The 21,542-nt window shown below is 28.9% G+C and overlaps 1 long non-coding RNA gene across 1 annotated transcript; it reads left to right on the top strand.

Moving 5' to 3' along the window:
• Positions 1-9,095: 9,095 nt before the first annotated feature.
• Positions 9,096-17,642, top strand: LOC126549140 (uncharacterized). Its single transcript, XR_007603324.1, has 3 exons — positions 9,096-9,359; positions 9,540-9,660; positions 17,416-17,642. It is a non-coding gene; the product is annotated as an uncharacterized LOC126549140 (long non-coding RNA).
• Positions 17,643-21,542: the final 3,900 nt, after the last annotated feature.

Here is a 21,542-nt window from a genome sequence, read left to right on the forward strand (position 1 = left end):
AATGAAATCATAAACGATAATAATTTTAATACGTTTTCAACTTATGATATATGATAAATAAAGTAGTTAAAAAAATTATAGCTTGAAATTATAATATATTATTATTAAAATATTTTCATTTATTTTACGATTTCAGTCATAAGAGAACTCGGATATCGTTAAGCTCTCGATATGGTATACATAAAGTAGACAGTACTGGGCCCATGTTTAAGGAGGGAGAGCAGTAAAAAAATTATTTTTTAAATTTATATTTTCCTGTAATTTAAACCTTTATATAAAAAAAAAATCCTATTTAATCAAATATTTTCAAATTTAGAAAAAGATATTGTTTTAAAATAATAATAATTTTTTGACTATATAATAAGCATAGTTAAATATATATATATATATAACAAATCAAATTTTTTTCATTATTTTCACATCGATATCATTATTAATGATTTTAATTTTTAAATAACAGTGTATATACATTTTTAATTTCATACTTCAAATCATTTTTTTTTCTATAAATTTCAATGTACCTATACAGAATATATTGAATTTAGAATAAGTAGTTAATGTATTATGACCAGACAATTTATACATAATATTTGAAGTTCAGATGATAAAAATTGTATAAAATATTGTAGAATTAAAAGACATTAGTATTTTTTAACCATGACACTTAGTAGTGAATGCGAGAATTTTTTTTTTATTATTATTGAGAAGTCTATGAGCAGTTGAAATTAATGTTTAACCACTAACCCTAAAAAAAAGCTGAACTCACTACTGAAACACTCATAAAACAAAACACTAAAGTGAAGCGTTTAGAAACGTTGAAAATCAATGTTCACGCAGGCTGTTCAATTCGTCATTTATCGACCAAAAAATAAATAAATAAATATAAGAGGTGCTTCAACAACCTTAAAAATATAAAAAAAAAACCGGCCGGTTGACCCATGTACAACGAGGTCTATACAAGGCGATCTGGCGATTTATGGTAGTGATGCCGTCGATCACCGTGATATAATATTATTTTGTTTGAAAATCTCACGCAATACTTAATATATATGTGTGTGTGTGTGTTTTATGGACGCGTCGTTGGATCTCGTTTACGATTTTTTTCGCCGACTTATATGGTGTAAATTTTTTTCGCGCCCAGAGAGTCTCGGCCTTGGCAGATTCTCGCGGAGGAGTAAAACCAGCGCATTTAAGGCAACGTTTATCCCGTTGTACGCGATTTACGATTATTCGAAACTTTACTAATAAAATATAATATATTATAAAAAGATAATAAATTATATGATACAGTCCGGTATTGGACGAACCTGCTAGTGACCGCGTTAAAAATTAAGACGATATTCATCGGTGAAACTTAACTACAGAACTGTCAATAACTAATTTAATTTTATATAGAATTGGGAAAATTTCTAGCTCTTTTTTTTCGGTCATGTTTAAATTGTTCATAACATGATTTAATGATAAATAAAATATAATCTAGTCTCCTTCCTATAGCAATCGATCACGCACACGGTGTAATGTAATGAATCGCAAAGAAACGACGCATCGAACAATCGTTAAAAAATAATATTTAGTTAAGTTGTATGCACGCGTATACATCGTACATTCGTACGTCGCGTCTCGTGCCAATATTATTCTTTTGGCCGTTGGCGTTTGATTCGATCGAATTTACCGGGGAAAAAAACAATGGAAAAACACGACCGGCTCACCATACCAGCCGTCAAGCCGTATATAGAAGCAAACTTAAAACACCCTCCACCAATACCATATATAAAATCGCACATCGTTATATATATTAATCGTGTATACAGGGTGATTGACTAAACGCGTATAAAATATTTAATATTTTGTAAAAATATATATAATATACAGCAGTTAATTTTTTTAAAAGGTTATATTATTTTCTAAAATATAGCAAACTTTGATTTGTTGTTGATTAAGTCGTATTATACTGCGTCTTGTATTTATTCATCCATATGTATGTATATAGAGAAAAGATAACATAGAATTTCAGCTTTTTATTTTGTAATTTTATCAATCTATTATTGCTATAATATTGTATTATATACTATTCATCATAAGAAATATCATAATCAATGATTTCATGCATATTATTAAAAAAATTGACAGTTTAATGTAATATTATATTTATATACCTATTTCATTACGAGTTTTATGTTATAACGAGTGCAGTATAATATGTTTACCACATCATATTATATCCAACATAGTTTATAGCAGTCAGGATTTTACTTTGAAAAGCTTATCCATTTGATAAATAAAAACCTGGATAATAATGAGTTTTAAAATTACGTTACTCTTAACAAAGTTGAATTAACAAGTTACTAATTTTTAAGTATTGTTTAATTCTAATATTCTATTTTTCATAGTTTAAATTTGTTCTAAAGTATCTAATTACTAATCAGTTAATATAATATAATAACGTACAAATGTCACTCGCTTAGAACGATCTCAATGATATTATATATTATACATGATAATATAATATTTAACTTTTACTCTTAGTTTTAATCATGCACAGCACGAATACTCGCTCATTACGAAGTATGTTTTATATACAAACCTTCTCATCTCTTCACCAAGATGTCAATCACTGGTTTGTCTCTCTTCTATAATTAATGGCTACTTAGAATTTCTTAAGGCATGCTTTCAAACATCAGTTTCTGTGTTCTCTACTTCTACTCTAAAAATCACATCTCTTACTTTATTCCCTTTTATTTTCAATCCAATGTGATCCATCATCCCTTAAACCGTATATTACGTTCTCATTAATAACCCCATAGCCTTTTAAATATCAAATAAAAATAACTAATAACCATAATAAATTAACTTTGTATTTAAGATAGCTCCATGTTTTTCATTGTTATATAATATATATTAATTAGTTGTGTACTCTTAAATTAATACTACAACTATGTAGGTTAAAATTATTAACAACTGAAATTATCTTATTTTTGAATTAGCTTATATTATTGTGTTCTTAGTTGAATAACTGGTATCTATAAATAAATAAATAATAATAATATAATATGATAACGTGGTCGAGGAAACCTTATTAAGTCAATAGTTATCTGGTGAAGAATTCATTGATACGTTTTCCGTAATTGGGGTCTTGAAAAGTTGTGCAAAGAGGTTTTATCAATAATAAAACATGTTAGATTTGCAAATTTAAAATAATTATTAGGAAAATTGACGTCAATGACTGTATATTTGAATTCATCCGTGTAAATGGTGAGTGTCGCGTGATAAGTATGTGTTATTTCGATAATACATGACAATTGAAAGTAGTCTAAAAGTTTCAAGCGTGTAAGTTGAAAGTGTAATTCGATATTGAACGTACAGAGTAGAGAACTAAACGAATCAATATTTATTTGAATGCGATTCGAATAATTTTTAAGTAAAAACAACCGTGACCGAATAAGTTTCGAATAGGTAATGTTTTATTCCCAAACGCGTGTTTATACGGACGAGTATTAAGATAAAAAAAACCTCTGTCAGTGCACAAAACGTATAGTTAAACCCTACGAACCGTAAAAACGATACAATGTACTACTATGTATTATGCGTCTTACACGAACGCATATCGTGCGGACATCGTTCGATCCATAGCCGCCGTCCTAGATCCCATCGATAGCGATCTAAAGCCGTACGCACACAATGTTTTACATAATATTATATTATATTACACTGGTAATAAGTCGCACGTCACACGACAAGAAAAAGTTTTATCTCATATTTTTTTTTTTATATTTTTTTGTTTTTAAAACGCCGCCGCCGAGCGCACGCGGCTTCCCGGCCCGGCGCTTAATTACGAGACCGACCGACGGCCGCCCGCGCGCTATGTCGTACACGTGTTTGCCGCCGCCGTCTCGCATTTTATAGTGCTGCACCGTACATTATATTATTATAAATTGTGTTATATTGTGTACACTCTCTGTATATAGTCGCCGAGGGAGCCCCAGCGTGATGCACGTGCACGCGCACGTGCAAAATATCTTGATCCCGCGGCCGCCATTAAAACTAAACCGTTCATTACGGACTCCGCGAGACGACCCTATCTATAATGCATAATATATATGCACTACGGTATAAAATAATAATGTACAGTATATCATTACTATTGTATTGTAATATACAGGGTGATAATTCACCAAACCTCATTTTTCTGACGTTTTCGACACGTTGATGTACCTTTAAGTGCGTCAAATAATTCGAACGAGTACCTACAGAAGTTTCAGAAATATTATTTAATTACGTACCGTGGTAAGACTATAATAGGATTATAGTCCTTACTAAAATTATTATTTTACAAAAATATAAAATAGATATGATATTCGATCTAGAACTTATATAAAATTTAAACGATTTTACAAATTATTATAAACGTTTATAGTATAAATTTAATATTGTAGAATAATACTATATAGTTATTAACATTTTAAAAACACCGAGACTCATTGATAATATGAACCTGTCAAATAATCCTTGGTACACAAAGTTAGATACAAGTAGGTAGTCAAGAACTACTGGTTATTTTGAATTTGAAATGACAATATTTTCCAATCGAATAATAGAAATTCTTTTCTCTCACTGGATACTTCTTAAGTAGTACAAAACATCTTAATAATTCAAAAATTCTAAAAATAAGATTTTAAATAAATGTATTATTAAAGAAAAAATTGACGTGTTTGCTGAATCATCCTGTATATTGTGTGCTTATGCACGTGGTGTATACGATATCATTTTGTATACTAACATGCGTTGTCTGATAGGTAAGTATATTTATTATTGTTACTTTGAAATTTGAATGAATTTATTATAGTTATATTTGAATCGCTATAGAACTTTAGTTTGAGAGTTCAAGTTGAATCTCAATTAATAATATTTTTCTAAGTATTTGTCAATTAATAACTTCGACAGCTTTCCGATTTTATTCCATTGCTAATCTTAGTCGGTTTAAATTTTTAATAAAATAATTATTCTTATGATTACTTACAACAAAAATTAAATCAATAGATATTTTATGATAATTACTGTTGGAAAACATTTTCATTTAAAGAGCAGAAGTTTTAATCACTACAAGATTTTTATGTTCCTATACTATAAAAAATCTATAAAATTATTCAGTTGGTGGGGGAATTGGTTCCCTGATATGTTTATTGGTATATTTTAATATTATATTAGTAAGTCAGTTTTATATTAAGTATGTATAAAAATTATTAAAAAAATACAAAAGTATTAAAATCTACATTATTACCATTGAAAATCTTATTATCAATCGAATCGTCAGTCATCACCTAACTTTTGTAATTAATACCACTGCACGAACAGCATATTATCACATAATTGTACTTATATATACATAATTTTTACAAGAAAGTGGTTGTCTCGAGCGATCTGAAATTTGGATGGGTAAAAATGTTCAAAGACGACAGATGTTTATTAAACAAGTTGACTAAAATTATTTTTAGATATTTTTTGAAAATGTCCAATCTTGACTCATTTGTTTGGATTGTATACAAATAATACCATTAAAATATACGCGAGCGCTAATGTTTGTTACTATATTTATTATATTTACGTGTTGTAGTAAGTTGTTACAAAAGTCACTTCTGCATGTCAAAAACTAACAATTTGTAACGGTTTCAATTTAGATTTAAAAATACCCTTTTTACATATTATTTATAAACAATATGCGCCATATTATCCGAGAAGAACTACTATAACAGTGAGATAAAACGTTCATTCACTTTTCTAAACGTAATAATTAGATAACGTTAGTATTATAATTTAATGGTGGTATTTATAATTTTCAATTTTACTGTAAGTGTTCAAATATTTGGGTAAATTATGTAGTTAATAATACATTCCTAATATTTCCTATTACTGATTGTGTCTTCACGAATGTAACAAATCAAACACTTTAAACACTCTAAACTTTTAATTTACTTTGACATATTTTTAAGATTTTGAGCGAAAATCTGGTTGTATTGATTTAACAATGATGTGTGGCTTTTAGTTTTTTTGAATCTGAAAACACTAATTGTTTTAGTAGAAAACATCTCCTGGTCATCAACTACTTTAATAGATTTTATAAAAAAAAAAAAAATGAATCGTATATGAACTTTTAAAAAGTTAAAATAGAAAATTTTTAGCACTGTTTAAAATAACGGAAAAATACTATAAAAAATTACAAATATTTGTTAAAATTATAATTTATTTAATAGTATTTTGATTAGGTACAAAAAAAATAACACCGATTTTCTTCAGAATAGTTTTTCATCATATTCAAACATATCATATTTTAACGTGTCGCCTGCATAGAAAACCAAAATACCAAAAAATTTTGTAACATATTTAGACGTTTTTAGTCCGATGGTTAAAAAACAGTATTATATTGAAGTACCTATTCTTAGTGTGAGGGTTTGGGGACAGCACAAATAGTATACATCTTGAGAGATAGGCCGTATGTCGTATACAGTGCTTGCTGACTTGGTCGCGGCGGCGTGATTTGATATTTCCGGCTATTTTTTTTTTCATCAACACACGCACAACATTAGACATATATTTATATATACTAATAATACAGTATTATGATAAATAATGATAATAATAATAATATACACTGTTTCGTTCGTGTAGTTCATTAATCTAAACGAATTCAAAAGGTGTTAGTATGCGAGACTCGCATTTGTCCACATCACAGTCACGATATACATTGTATTAAATATTACATTAGATTTCCGTGTAATATTTTTAGCTTGTCCTTAGCTTAAGCAATTCGTATGGCTTATAATATACTAGCTATGCACTAGTGATTTACTATAGCACCAACATACAACAATATCATAAAACTATGACTTGCCGAGTTTCGATAAATTGACTTTCGTGATAAGAAAATCTCGAAATCAAGATTAGAAATAAAATAAAGTTATGTGTAATCTATGCATAAACAAGTTTCACTTTGTGAGTGTGCAAAACTCTTGATTTATAAACGTATTTAAATAAAGCACAATTAGTGACTATGCACTGGTAAGTGGTAACTTACAGACGAACGGATGGATATAATGGAGATAAAATATCTACTTAAGATGCTCTAAATTTACGTTTAGAATACTTAAAACGGTTGTACGTTTATATGATGCTAATATATTTGGATACTACTGAACCAATTGGCGCCAAATTGTGCACGCTTATTTTCTATAGTCAGGTAATGTCGTTTATTCAATTGTTTAACATCATAATATTGTTTATGCTGTAATAAGCGCAATAGAATGACACGTATACTATAATAGTATAGGTTTACGAAAATCAAATATTTTATATTATATTTAAGGTTTCCATTGGTTACAAAAAACCAAATTGGATCCATTATGTGTTGCTATGGTATTTTTTCTAAATAAAACAATAATATGTATTAATTTTTTATTATCGAAATATAAATAAAAAGCAATGTTCATAATATTTTTTAGCTTATTAATTCAAACACTACTTGACCAACTTTGTCTAAAATTTCAGAAATTGTTTTTAGAGATATCAAGAAAGCGTTGAGGTTAATTTAAACCACCACAACCAAAAATATACCAAGTGCTATATTCAATCCACCTCAGGCAGATTGCCCGGTTGAATTATTTAACAAAATAATAGGTACACCTGATCTGTTCATGGACTGTGCTACAATAAAACCGAGATACACCGATTTAATACAGTATTTTATGTTTATTTATTTTTCCCGGGCAAAGTTGGATACATTATATTAAAATTATAATATTAGATTTTCATTAGTTTTAGATCAAATACATATAATATCAGCTATGCAATCAGTCTGTTATTTTGTCAAAATGTTTGACTTCGAGTAAAATGTATGTAGAAATTATGAAATTATTATCTAACAATTTATATATCGTTCGCGATGGTTTGGTGTTAACAACTTGCAACTTGTAACATCTTATACAAGACAGTTAAGCTAATAGGTAAACATCATATAATCACAATTTCAAACGCTTTCGAGATATAAACCGACACTTGATTGGTTATGGAAAAAATCGATAGAAAGTAATTATTTAGGCATAGTGATATAGCATAATATTGCAAATAGTACTCAACACACTACCAACGTCCAACATAATATAGCAATTTGGTTCTAAAGATTTTATGTATTATTCATTTTTTTTTCTATTTGATCAAATCGATGATGTATAAAATATTTTTTTCACTCTTAATAATCAAAAATTCAATCTAACACTAGCACAGTCCCTATTTCACCGGTACCAACAGTACAAAATATCCTTGTTATCGGGAAGAGTTCTTTTTTAAATAATATAATATATGAAACTATGCAACACCGAGTACAATGTTTTATAACCCTACGCTGTATTACATTCTGTCGCGTGGGAACGCGTATTATACCATGTTGGGACGGTAGTGGTAGGGGAATTGATTTTTCGGGAAAACATTTTCAAACCATAAGAGCCTCGAGTGACTCTTCTACCCCTCCACCCCAGAGACGTATAGAAAGTCGATGGTGCATACGTGCCGTATATACATTACATTTATAACGACTGAGCGTGCGGCGTATAAAGTATATGTACACGGACGGGCGACTGCCAACCGGAATTGAAAATGCAATATTCATAGCATCCGGAACTCGACTGGGGGACGTGACTGCAGGCGGGCGAGGGCGTTGGCAGTGGTGCATCTCGAATTTCTTTCCCCGCACTATACTATAATACTACCCTCAACGTAAGACCGCGCGCCGCTCGCGTGCCGGACATGACGCATGCCCCCGGACCGGAAGAAAAATGCACGCGGCCGGATCCAAGATGGTAGTGGTAGCGGCTTTAGGACCCTTTTCCACTATACCCCTTCAATCCCCCCCACACGGATTTTTCCCTAGGGGTGGGTTATTACGAGGTATATAATATGTAGGTACCTAACCAATTCGTCCTAACAAAATACGTTTATAATGTTATATATTATTAATATTATAATTCAAGGTCAAACAAATAGACGGAAATCAGGAATTAGCCATGGTCAAAGTACATATATAACGTTTTAACGATATTTCACGGGCCACAGACCAATAGCGTCTAAAATAAAATTAGTGTTTTAGCATCAGTGTACTGATAACATCTTTTATAATAGAGTAACTTCAGTAACTCTCACATTTAAATGTTGTTTAGTGAGCATTGAGCTCATTGACTTGGGCACTTCTTTTTTTACCTTACCAGAATTGAATGTACCTACAGGCGCTACAGACGCTACAGCTATTCTCGACTTAATTTGTCACTGGAACAATGTAGAAATTATCAGAAATTATCATGGAATTGTTAAAAAAGGTTTAAATTAATTTAATTGCATATTATTTACATACAACGATGAAATACAGGACATTCATTTTTTAACATATACTTACATCATTATATCTTAAACGTACATGTAAAATCGCAAATTTTCCAATCACTTTTGCGTCACTCAGCTAATTTTTTTTTAAATTTGATTAACTGCGTGTATTTTAGGGGGTGTTGTTCGGTTCAAAAGAGTTCAATCCAGTATTATACACACGCCCACTCCACCTCACGGAAATTTGCTCCTGCAGCAACAATTGCGCCACTGCGAGTAGGCGCGCTAGTAAGACAAGTGAGTAGTGTGTACAGTATATTTTACTCTGTGATGACCACATATAGTGGTTCAATGTACTTATACTATATTATAATATATTATAAGGTATATACTATATATAATAAATATATGTATATTATATGTTGACTATACACATGTGCATATTATATTGAACCGGATTTATCATGTAATATTGTACGCGAGACTATACGACGGCAATGTAAATAAATAATAGTAATATATCATTATACATAAATTGCGTAAATCGGTATGAAGTTTTGGTGTGATCAAACTTTGTAGTTAGATAATTTCGTTTAAAGACAAGGGTTTTTTAATTAAGTAAATTGTGCAGACGCACGTATCGGATCTAAAAAACACCTACCCTCGCACATCATTCAAAGACTAGACCATCTGTTATTCACTTGGATATTTACGATATATTGATAGCATCTCGTATTCTCTCTATATTTGAAACGAACCAATGTACGCCCGCGGTTTTGAGATTATTGATTTTTTACATTTTTGGAAAGCATCGTTTTATATTATAATATATTATAAACTTATTTTTGTGTTATATAATTGCCGTCTACTAGCACTGGGAGACGCAGGTTTTTTATTAATATTAAATATTATATTTCGTTAGTCCTACGAATATAAATATTTTTTTAACTTTTATTTTTAATACATACAATCTATAAATTATATTTTACAATAAGCATGTTTGAGGATCATATTTATAATTGCATGGTTGACATAGTGAAGTAATCACACAACGGCAACACTTATTGGCTAGATAAGTCCTACGAATATATTATTAAAAATTAAGATGTTTATCTCCACTAGAATATTTTTATAAACACCTACAAAGTATAAACTGTAGTTATGTATCTCAAACATAAAATATGACGGGATATAATATATATCTTAGTTTTGGCGTTTCTCAGCTCAAAAAAAAATCTGCATCCATGTGATTCGCTTGGTCAGCTATAATTCTACGGAGATGGATAATCCAACCATGATAGATTGGATATACCACTTGGTATTTCTCCGAATGTGGTACAAATCCACTCTCTAACTTTTCTGATATCTCTAAGAAAATTCATTGAAACTTTCTTTTAAAATTGTCTCAAGTAGGTTTTGAGTCTGTAATCTACAAATATAAGAACATGCTCTTTTGCAACACACAATAAATTAAATATTATTTTCTTGTGTATAAAATTAATGCCATGGCGACCGATGTCAAGTCGGCTAGTTTTTATCATTTTATTTTATTTTTTTTTTTAATCAACATCAATCTTGTATGGCTGCCGTATATAAACGGAAAATGATTTGATTTTCGTACTCAAAGCGCAATTCATCTACAAGCCACCCTATAGTATTCTAAAGAGTTGGAACAATAGATGTTAAAAACAGTTTCCTAGTCTCAAAGTATCTATTTATATAACTTTCATTGAAATCGATCCAATAATTTCCAAGAAATGTATATAGTAATAAACTCATTTCACATTCATATAATAAATTATATAGATTTACAAAAAAAAATTTACATTGTGGTTGTATATTTTAACTATTAAAACTTAAAAGTTAAACAAATTAATATTTTCCGATTTATTATTACAAATACGTTTCTAAACAATTAACCCTTCTGTTCCAGGTTATGAAATTAAAAATATTTATCGTTGTTCAAGTACCTATAAACCGTTTACAAAAATAATGGATTTTTTGAATCAACGAGTTAAGTTAAAATAATAATGTTTGATGCAGTCCGTTATACCTATACCATACAAGTCATACAAACGGTTCTAAAATTATACCTTTTGGTGTTTTAGGGTTTCATAAGATTAATATTTGGGCTATGAAAACACATCCAAATTCAATATTATTGCTTATTTGCATTGTAATGACCATGGTGATTTATTTTTTTATTAAACTGATATTCCTGATTATTGGAACTCAAGTAAAAAAGTCAAAAGACTATCACATTATACTAATATAAGCTACACAACACTAACCACGGTTAAGTTTGTCCGACGTAAATCATTAATATTTTATATAGGTATAATATACCTATATACCTACTTCCGCTTGAAATCTAGCGCGCACGGGGTTATTAAAAATGTGTGGGAACGCGATTTTATTACTTTTGACGCGTTATTCGCTATATACATGAGCGTGGTGTATGCCTATATTATATTATATTGTATGTTTTATTATGTATATATTATACATAAACGTACATAGGTGTAAATGTACGAACTACCGAGCAATCCAGATTTAAATAATACGTCTTTAAAACGTGTGCGGGTAAAAAATAGGTAAATTATACGTAGGTATATTATGTTTATGACGTATATAATACTATATGGCGTTTTCATTTAAAATTTATCGTATTTTCTGTACGTTATGTGACGCTTTTGCGGCAAACCCGGAGCAACCTACGACGCCGGCGACGCGCCACGGTGCGAAAAACATAATATATTGATATAATAAACGGATGTGAAGGTAATAACACTACCTTTAATAATTATTATACCGTTATGCGCTGTAGCATGTAAAGTTTATAAAGTCTACTGTATACAAAATTGTGTGCGAAAAAAATAATAATGATTCGACTTAGCCTTAAGGTATAATTTAAGTAAAAAAATGCTAAGAAAACCATAAAATATCGTCTAATATAGGAATGAATAAATGTATTTATTGTATAACATATTTATAATTAAAATTAACATATAAAAAGTATTATGATTATAACCCTTATTATACGAAATATATTAATGTAATTGGATATTTTTAAGAAATATATCTAACAGTTTTTAGTTATTTATTCGTCATACAAAAATATTAACCATGAAATTTTCAATTATTTTCTACTTCTCTGTGTTTTTTTTTAGTTTGTTTATCGTAGAGAAACTTCGTGATAAGTTAAAAATAAATAACGACCTTAACATTTTGAATCTACCATAATAACACAACGTATAGGTGATATAAGTATGTATAATACTGATATTGTGTTATTTTATCGATGACTTTCTTTTTTTTTCACATAACTATACATGATTCGATAGTAAATAACAAAAATGCTTTAGCTGAAGCGACGTTTAAAATAATTAAAAATGTTTCCCATCAGACAATATCTTCGTTATCCTTCGTTGAAATCAGTACCTTAGACTTTTTCATATAAGTAAATAATATTATAATTTATAAGAGATATAAATATTTTATAGTATTTTTTTTAGTAAGTATTTTTGCACGTATTGCTCAATATGGCACTTGGTCTATGTATAGGACACAAGTATTAGGTAGGTATAGTTAACCGTGCGCATGTATATTATCATATCAAAGACTAACTAAAAATTGATAAATTTCACCTGCTAATAAATGTACTTAATCGGTATTTTGTGATTTGATTTGACACCTGTATACAAATTTAAATTGCAATGTTACACCACTTTTAAACTATAAAGGTACATTTATTAACACTTTTAGATATATATTTTTGTATCTTCTGCATTGTGAAATTGTCTTGAGTAATTTTTTTTTTTTTTAAATAGCATATTTTAAGCCACTCTATGAATAACTTGTGTACGTATTGATGTTTTCACGATAGACACAAAACACGTAATATAATAATTTCATGTTTTAATATTTAAATGTATCGATAACGCGTAACAGAATATCATGTTATATAGGTAATATTAAAGCAGCCGGGCACTGCCTAATTTAAATATCGAATCGTAAAAATATTTATACCATATATAGTTATCGGTCATAAAACGTTCAAACGACACGTGTATTTGAAATTTTGAACCCACGCGAACAGTTATTTTACGACGACCACCAAAACGCGCCAGTTACTATAATATTATGCTATTTAAACTATATATGATATATAATAGCATTATATATACTATTCCGCGTACATATTATAATGTGGTGTATACGTACAAAATAATATACTATACGACATTAGTGTCGATTACTATTTAGGAACCTCGCGCTCTCCTCATATCTTTCTGTCAAGATGATGGAGCTATACAGAAGAGGGGTACAACAAACGACGGAGTCAAATAACCATGGAGGACCGTAAAAAAATATTATATTACGCCATATATGCATAATATACGTATTAGATATTATAGAGGTTCGGTTATGTTATCATTTCCATTTTCCATCACGATTATATTATACAGTGTTAAGACACTAAAATTAAAATAACCCAGAAAAGAGGTTTGTTTTTTTTTTTATTGCCGGAGTATATTATGATTTTAAGTATTTTTGTGCCCCGCGGGCATAAAGTATAAATTAATTTTGTCGTTAAAAAATATATATTGAAATGATATGCGTAAAAAAATAATGTTAAGTTGATATTTAGATCGTTGTTTTTATATTTTTTTTTTTTGTCTTTTTTTTAATAACTAATAGGTATTTTTCATTTTAATGTCTTTATTCACAGCAAAATATTTTACCAAAAACGGTAAAAACGGTATATTTTAGTTTTATATTTCAATGTTATAAATTATAACTGATAATAATATATATTATACATTATATACATGTAGAATCGTATAAAAATATTCGACTAGTGTCCATTAATAATTTTCAATATTGGAGATCCATAGCCAAGTGGAAAAATATATGTTTAAATCATTTATGGGTAATGATTCGGGATTCTATTAAATCAATTTGTAAACATTAAACATTGTAATTACTGAAGTCTGATTTATACAAAATATACAATATATACAAAACAATACAAGTTCTATACTTTTGTACAAAAAAGTTGTGTGAGCCAGTATTTTCAAAACTCAAACTTTGAAATGAGAATGGAATATATGTATAATTATCTTTGAACTTGTAGATTTAATGAAAAGACATCATTCAATTTTTAGACGAACATAAGACTATTGATATCTAGTTATATGTTAGGAACATCCAGCAAAGAATTAAAAGGCAATTAAAATTATAATATGAGTCATTGAAGCACATTGAAAAAAATAAACAACGGGCACAATCATGAGCCAGATAATTAATATTATAAATGTATAATAAAAGTTATATAAAATAATATATGATATTTCTAGGTTGCAACGTACTTAGAGAATCCTTCTTACACAATCAAACTATAAATGTGTACATCTAATGACTCTCTTCAAAATCAAAATATCGAAACAATACCTTAAACCAATAACAAACAAATCTCAGAAAATTGTTACCTTTAGATTCGAGTATTTTCTATTTGGTACAATATTAGATCCACCTTTACACCTTACATTTTTTTCTAATTTCACACATGTCACCTGCTTGATAAAAGTTCCACTAACAAATGAAATTATTGTGCCTATTTGTTTTTTCAGTTTTTCTTTAAATGTCACTATGAATCATTGTATAAAATATACACTATATTTATGTCGTAATAGTATAGGCTGTATGGTACGAGAGCATAATTCGTTGTTTTTTTTTCCATCCAGCGTACATAATACATGCAGACAATAAATACAGATCTATAAATATGCGCTAGAAAGTGTGAGACGACGGTAAAAAATTCAAAGTTCACGAATATACATGTATAGCCATTAGCCACGATACAGGTCTATATTTGCGACAATATAATAATAATATATACACTAAGTCATTTCTACGTCAGAGAGACAATACGGCGGTCGTCGGACATTCTACGCAGCGTATACATTATGTATATCGCTATACTCACTTATATATAATGTTACAGCGGTTATGTTTTCGTCGGACTCTTGTTTAATATATCGGACTCGGCGACTATTATAATGTATTATAATATTATAGCCTTGCTGCATAACATTCCATCTGGGTGGTCAGACATTATTATAATACGCGCCGGGTCAGATATACAAATTTGTTTTCACGACGTAGCGAAACACGGCACACCGCGTGTTTTGCATATTATTATTTAGCATTTTTTGCCTGACCTAAACTACACTCGCGCGCATACGTTTACGAGCGAGCGCATGCGGCCGTTCGCACACGGTAAGTGTATAATATGTATGATATACATAACATCGTCTTTTTGTCTGTCCGTCTTACGTGCGTACGTTATTAGTAACAATGCAACACGAGAATGTTATTATTGTCTTCCAAGTCGGGCTAAGGATTAGTGCCGATCTCGAGCAATACAGTTTTACTATAACCCATATGAATCCAACGTCTGTACAATTAGTTGAACGATTGTAATATTTATTTATGACATGTTTAATACTTACTGCGGCTACTGGCTACTTTCTTATGATTTTAAATACATTAAATGAAATCGTATTCAAAGATCATATGAGTAGTTAAACATTGTATTATTTAATAAGTCATAACTCATAATAATATGAAACCTACACACAAAAAATGTAACTGAATACCTATGGTACATGTATTTAAAAACGGGGAAAAATGTTTATTTGAAGTATGTCTTATAGTTACTATTGTAAAGTATAAACAGAACCATGAGTTAACCTATGACAACAGATTCAATATTTCATGATACATATTATCTTAAAAATAAGGACATACTTTGGTTTTTCAAGCACTTTTATAAGAAAAATTTAGGATACTTAACGTGCTAATACAACTTTTTACAACTTTGATAGTTTCACTCAATAATTTAATTTCATTATAACGTTTTATATTTATTTTTTATCGATAATTAAATAATTCAATAATGTATCTACATATTAAATTGAGTATCTAAAATGTATTGATGTTATATTGATATTGATATATTATCCTATTAAAATACGTAAGAACTGTAAACATTTTAATAAAATTATACCATGAGGTTAGTCTGTTATGAAAATAAAAACTAATTAATAAATTACTGTATATAGTATACTTATAAAAGTTTTTTTTTTCATTCTTTTAAGTAAATATTTTTTTGAAAAATAACTGTTGTTTTATTTATTTTTTATGATTATAATAATTATAAATATTACTGTGATCGATTTAACATATTTTTAACTTAAGTTCTCATATACATAAAAAGTCTGGTATCTTGTATTTAAAATAAAATATCATTATTAATTTTGTTTACATAAAAACATAATTTAATTTAATTTACTTACAATTTTACTTAAACACTGAACAATATACTAGTTCAATCGTAAATATTTATAAAAATATGAACAATTATATTTTATTTTAGATGTGATGTGACTCTCTAAGAAGAATACGTATGTATAGAAGATAGAACATATTCGAGGCATATAACTGAAAATAATAAAATCACCCCATTGTTTTATCTTGGAAAATATAATATTTGGAAAAAACAATAGCATCGGATTTCGAACAAAATTACAATTGCGCGCCCACCAGTGTCTATTGTTCGTTAAACGGACTTACCACATCCGGTAACACGGCGATCACTATCGGTACCTGTACAATATTATAATGTTTTGCTACCGCACTCTCGAAAGACAGTATATAATAAATGTACGAAGAAAAAAATTCTCTGAAATGGAACGGAAATCGATTATCGAGCCAATTACTTCACATAGTGATTTATCGAAATCAACTTATTATGCGCTGGTCATTTAAACCTATCGAAATTATTATTGTACAAGTATAATATATCATAATATTGTCATATTTTCTATCTTTAATAATTTACTATACAATAAAACTGTCTATTTCTCGACCATTTGATTTTACTTAAAATCAAAAATTATAAATATATTCGCTATACAACGTGAGTTTGACCAGGAAAAAATGAACAAACATAAAATATATTAATAAATTTATGCATCTCTGTTTCAGTTTACTTTGAATGTATTGTCAAATCAGCATCAGTGTACCTCACTTTGTGAACTAATTCATCCAAAATAAGTAATCCACCTATGGTAAATTGGAAAAGAAAATTGTATATATTTTTTATATTTTTAAACGTTGTTAAATTCAGAGTAATTTTAACTCTAAATACAATCTATAAGAATTGTCAAAATCTATAGGATAGTTTTCGGGTCTATAATTAGTTTCAAACACGTTTCTTCTGTTGTACATTGGAATACAATAGATTAAATATAATTTTATTTAATTTAAAAAAAAAAATGTAATTGAAGTACATGTTAAGTTATCGAGTTTAAACCATATATATATATATGTATATTTTTTTCGTATGTATTTCTGTAACCAATAATGTAAAAACAAAAATTATATTTGATTTTCAAGATCCAAAACGCAATTTATGTGTAAATATATATTAAATATAAAATATGCATTTTACATTTTATGCTGTCTATAATTTATACAAGAATTGCTAAAAATAATGTATTTCTTTGATAATTTTACTAATAATTATATGGCTTTAGATATAGCTTTAGTTTTAAAAAACATTAAGCTATTATAATCAATCACTAAAAACGTGCATACAGACATGCAGGTATGAGGCATCATTTTCAATAGGATTACATTTTGTTAACTTCATTGAAAAAAAATTAACCGAATACGATAATCCTTAAAAGCTGTTCATCTACAATCGCAATATGAACGTAACGTTTATATTAAAACGTATTGAAAGATTAATTATCGTCGATTGTCAATAATTGACAGAATACATTTAACAGCTTATATTTTTGGAATTCAAGAATGAAAATATGTTTTAGTGATATTATGTTGTAAATCGGTATCTATTATATCGATCCGATCATTTATTAGAAATATCTTAATTTTATTAAAGCCATTTTCGATTAATTTATACGTCATCAATATAGATTATATTCCTGTCAAATTTATTGATATGTTTGATTACAGTAATAATTTAAAAAAATATGATTTAGGAAGATTTGAATAAAAAATAATAGACTTCAACACGGATACTCAATAGCACCCTGTAGGTATATGCATCGCTAACGTCAATATAATGATATTATTATTATATTTCTATATATTTTCTTGCATATACACACGGACGTGTCAATCACGATTTCATTTCACTAATGGACAGCCACACGCTTTGCCCTTATACTCGCACATGACACGCGATCCCTTGAGGTCGACGCCTTTCTGTGGTGGACAAACTGCCGTAAAACTGTATACTCGCCCACATAAAAATAATATACACACGCGCACTATTTTATAATATAGAGGCGCATTAAGCTTTTACCTATCCCTTATAGTGTACATTGCACACTGTGCATAAGGGTAATAATATGTTCGTACAGCGTACGCATTAATGAATTATTTAGGTACAATAGCATCGATCAAGTAATCGTATATTAATCAACGAAAGTAGTGTGTTCATAATAAAAAAAATAATTTTTCAATTATATGACTTTAAATTTAAATACGATTTTCGAGGGATGAAAGCTAATTCCAATTGCACAGTTTAAGAACATTTCAAATGTTTAACCCTTTTGGTACGAAAATTGCAGGTTGTAAAATTTACTTTTTTTTGCAAAAGTAACGTCAATGTTTCGTTTCAAATTGGAGAAACTTTTTTAAACAACTTATGTACTAAACGTTTATTTTTTTATTTTAAAATTGAAAAAACTGAGTACGTTTAAATTTACATATCACTCAGCTCAAATGTATAAATTAAAATTTGGTTGATAAGTTTATTACAAGAATTTACAAGTTTGGACATTAATTGTGCACTTAACCATTATTTTTTAAAAATGTTTATTATAAATCTGTCAATTTAGTTATTAAGACAATATAATATTATATTTATATAATACAAATACATATTATGTAGATCTAATAGACGAAATTAAATTCGAAAAAAGTAAAAAATAATGGTTAATACATAATACGTAATGCTTAATAGAATGATAAATTAATCTACTCTGATTACCATACTGATAAAAATCTTGGCTTCTTTGTTTTTAGTTATAAACTACTATAAACACAACATCATAAATTATACATTTTTACATTAATACAAATTACACTTTAAAAGGTATAATCATATCATAAATATACATACAGTTATTTCAAAAGATCACCAAAGTAATAACAACAAAAATAAATCATTTTTAATTACATAATATTAATTAGGTATACTATTATCATTTATCAGTACATAATATTTTATAAAAAAAAATGAAATACTTTAGGTATGAAAGCTCTAGCGTCGAGTATTATAATAATTTGCAATCTTATATAGTTAAATGGTCACGTTGTTATAATTTATTAATATCTGGGCTAGCTCACGAATTTTGTAAAACGTATTTGTGCATTTTTTCCGTGGGAAATCTTAAAATGATCTATTATATTACAGTATAACGGTTTATTATACTAAGTATATAAACAGAATACGTCTGTCTCGAGTAATCGCATATAAAGATAATATATCACAATAAATTGTCAAGTTAAATAAAAGTTATATTTTATCTTGCAATCTTGCATATTATCATAATTCGTATAAAATATAAATTATAATAATATGTGCTTTTAACTATTATCACAAAACTCTTAGTGAATGCTTAGTTTGGCTAACCATATTTTAATAAAGACCAATTTACGAATAAGTGAACAATATAAATTATAGATTAAGCCATTGATAGTTTGAAAGTTCAAAAATAAAAACAGAAGGCCTCTGTTGTAACTGACATAAGACGTTTCAAGGAAAAGGGAACATAAAAAGGAAAATTGGTTCTTAATCAGCTAGGAGAATTCTAGGATTAATATAGGAAATCACTATAGGATAATTAACCTCATATGCTATTAACCAGAAATTTTCTTAAATAATTGAATGTACGAGTAGTACCGAGTACCTTGAGTTCGATCTGAAATACAAGATAAATTTAAAGCTTTTTGGAGTTAAGTTATAAGAAAGACAATGAGTGTATATGATGAATTATCTAAATAGAAAAACTTTTCGTTTAGCTATTATCGACATTTATAAAAAGTCACTATGTTGGATGGATTGCAAATGATAGTGACCTTAGTTTAAATTTGGAATATGTTTGTTGGATAAAACAAAGAACGTTAAAAGCTGTATTTTTCGACGTCGAGTTTTAAGACTTTATAGCTAGAATATTATTATTATGGTCTAGCAGAAATAGTGCAAGACACTAGTATTTAGAAATGCACGTGCATAATAGCGTTGACTTTTTGACCTTGTTTGCAGTTGACTTTGAATTATTACGTCTTAGTCATCCACAAACAAGTTGTTTTTTTTTCTGTAGAAACGACAAATAAAAAAATCGATCATCCATTTTCTGTGTTCAATATAGCACGAGTGTATAAAGTGCATCGTATCGAGCGCTCATGCAGCGTTTTCGAAGGCGTATTATATTATTATAATATGACAATGACACATAAAATATATTATATTATCATATTATAATATAGTGAGCGTCGAGTAGATAACCGGGTGATAAATATCGTATCGCATATCGCATCGGAAGACGGAAAAAGCGAAAAAATCGATAACCCACAATAATTTGTCAACCGAGGCTAAACCCCCGCCGAGGCGTCATATGGTGGTCGCGTAAGCGTTATATTATTATAATATATCATATAGGAACGACCACGTACGTTATAATATATATATATATATATATATATTATAAGGTACCTATGTATTTTATTATTATTATTATGTCGTGTGCACGACGGTCACCGCCACCGCCTTCTGGACGCACTCCTCCGTAAACATTTTATATATTATATACGTCTCGAACGGTGTGTACACATACGCGGCGTATTTCCGGATATGCAGGTAAGCGCGCACGTTGTTATATCTATGTCTCTACTATTCTATATTATATAAGAAAGACAAATTTCGTGATTTGAATTTCAAAACGCGTGGAAACCGGAAACGGCTTCCGGCTATAACGCCGCGCACCGGCTGTTCACAAATCCGAAATAGTAGTGCTGCAGCAGTCGGCCCGCTGCCGCCCTCGCGAGCGCTTTAGTCTATCCGGTATTCCATTCCACCC

This window comes from Aphis gossypii, chromosome 1 (assembly GCF_020184175.1).
Source record: "Aphis gossypii isolate Hap1 chromosome 1, ASM2018417v2, whole genome shotgun sequence".
Taxonomy (NCBI): domain Eukaryota; kingdom Metazoa; phylum Arthropoda; class Insecta; order Hemiptera; family Aphididae; genus Aphis; species Aphis gossypii.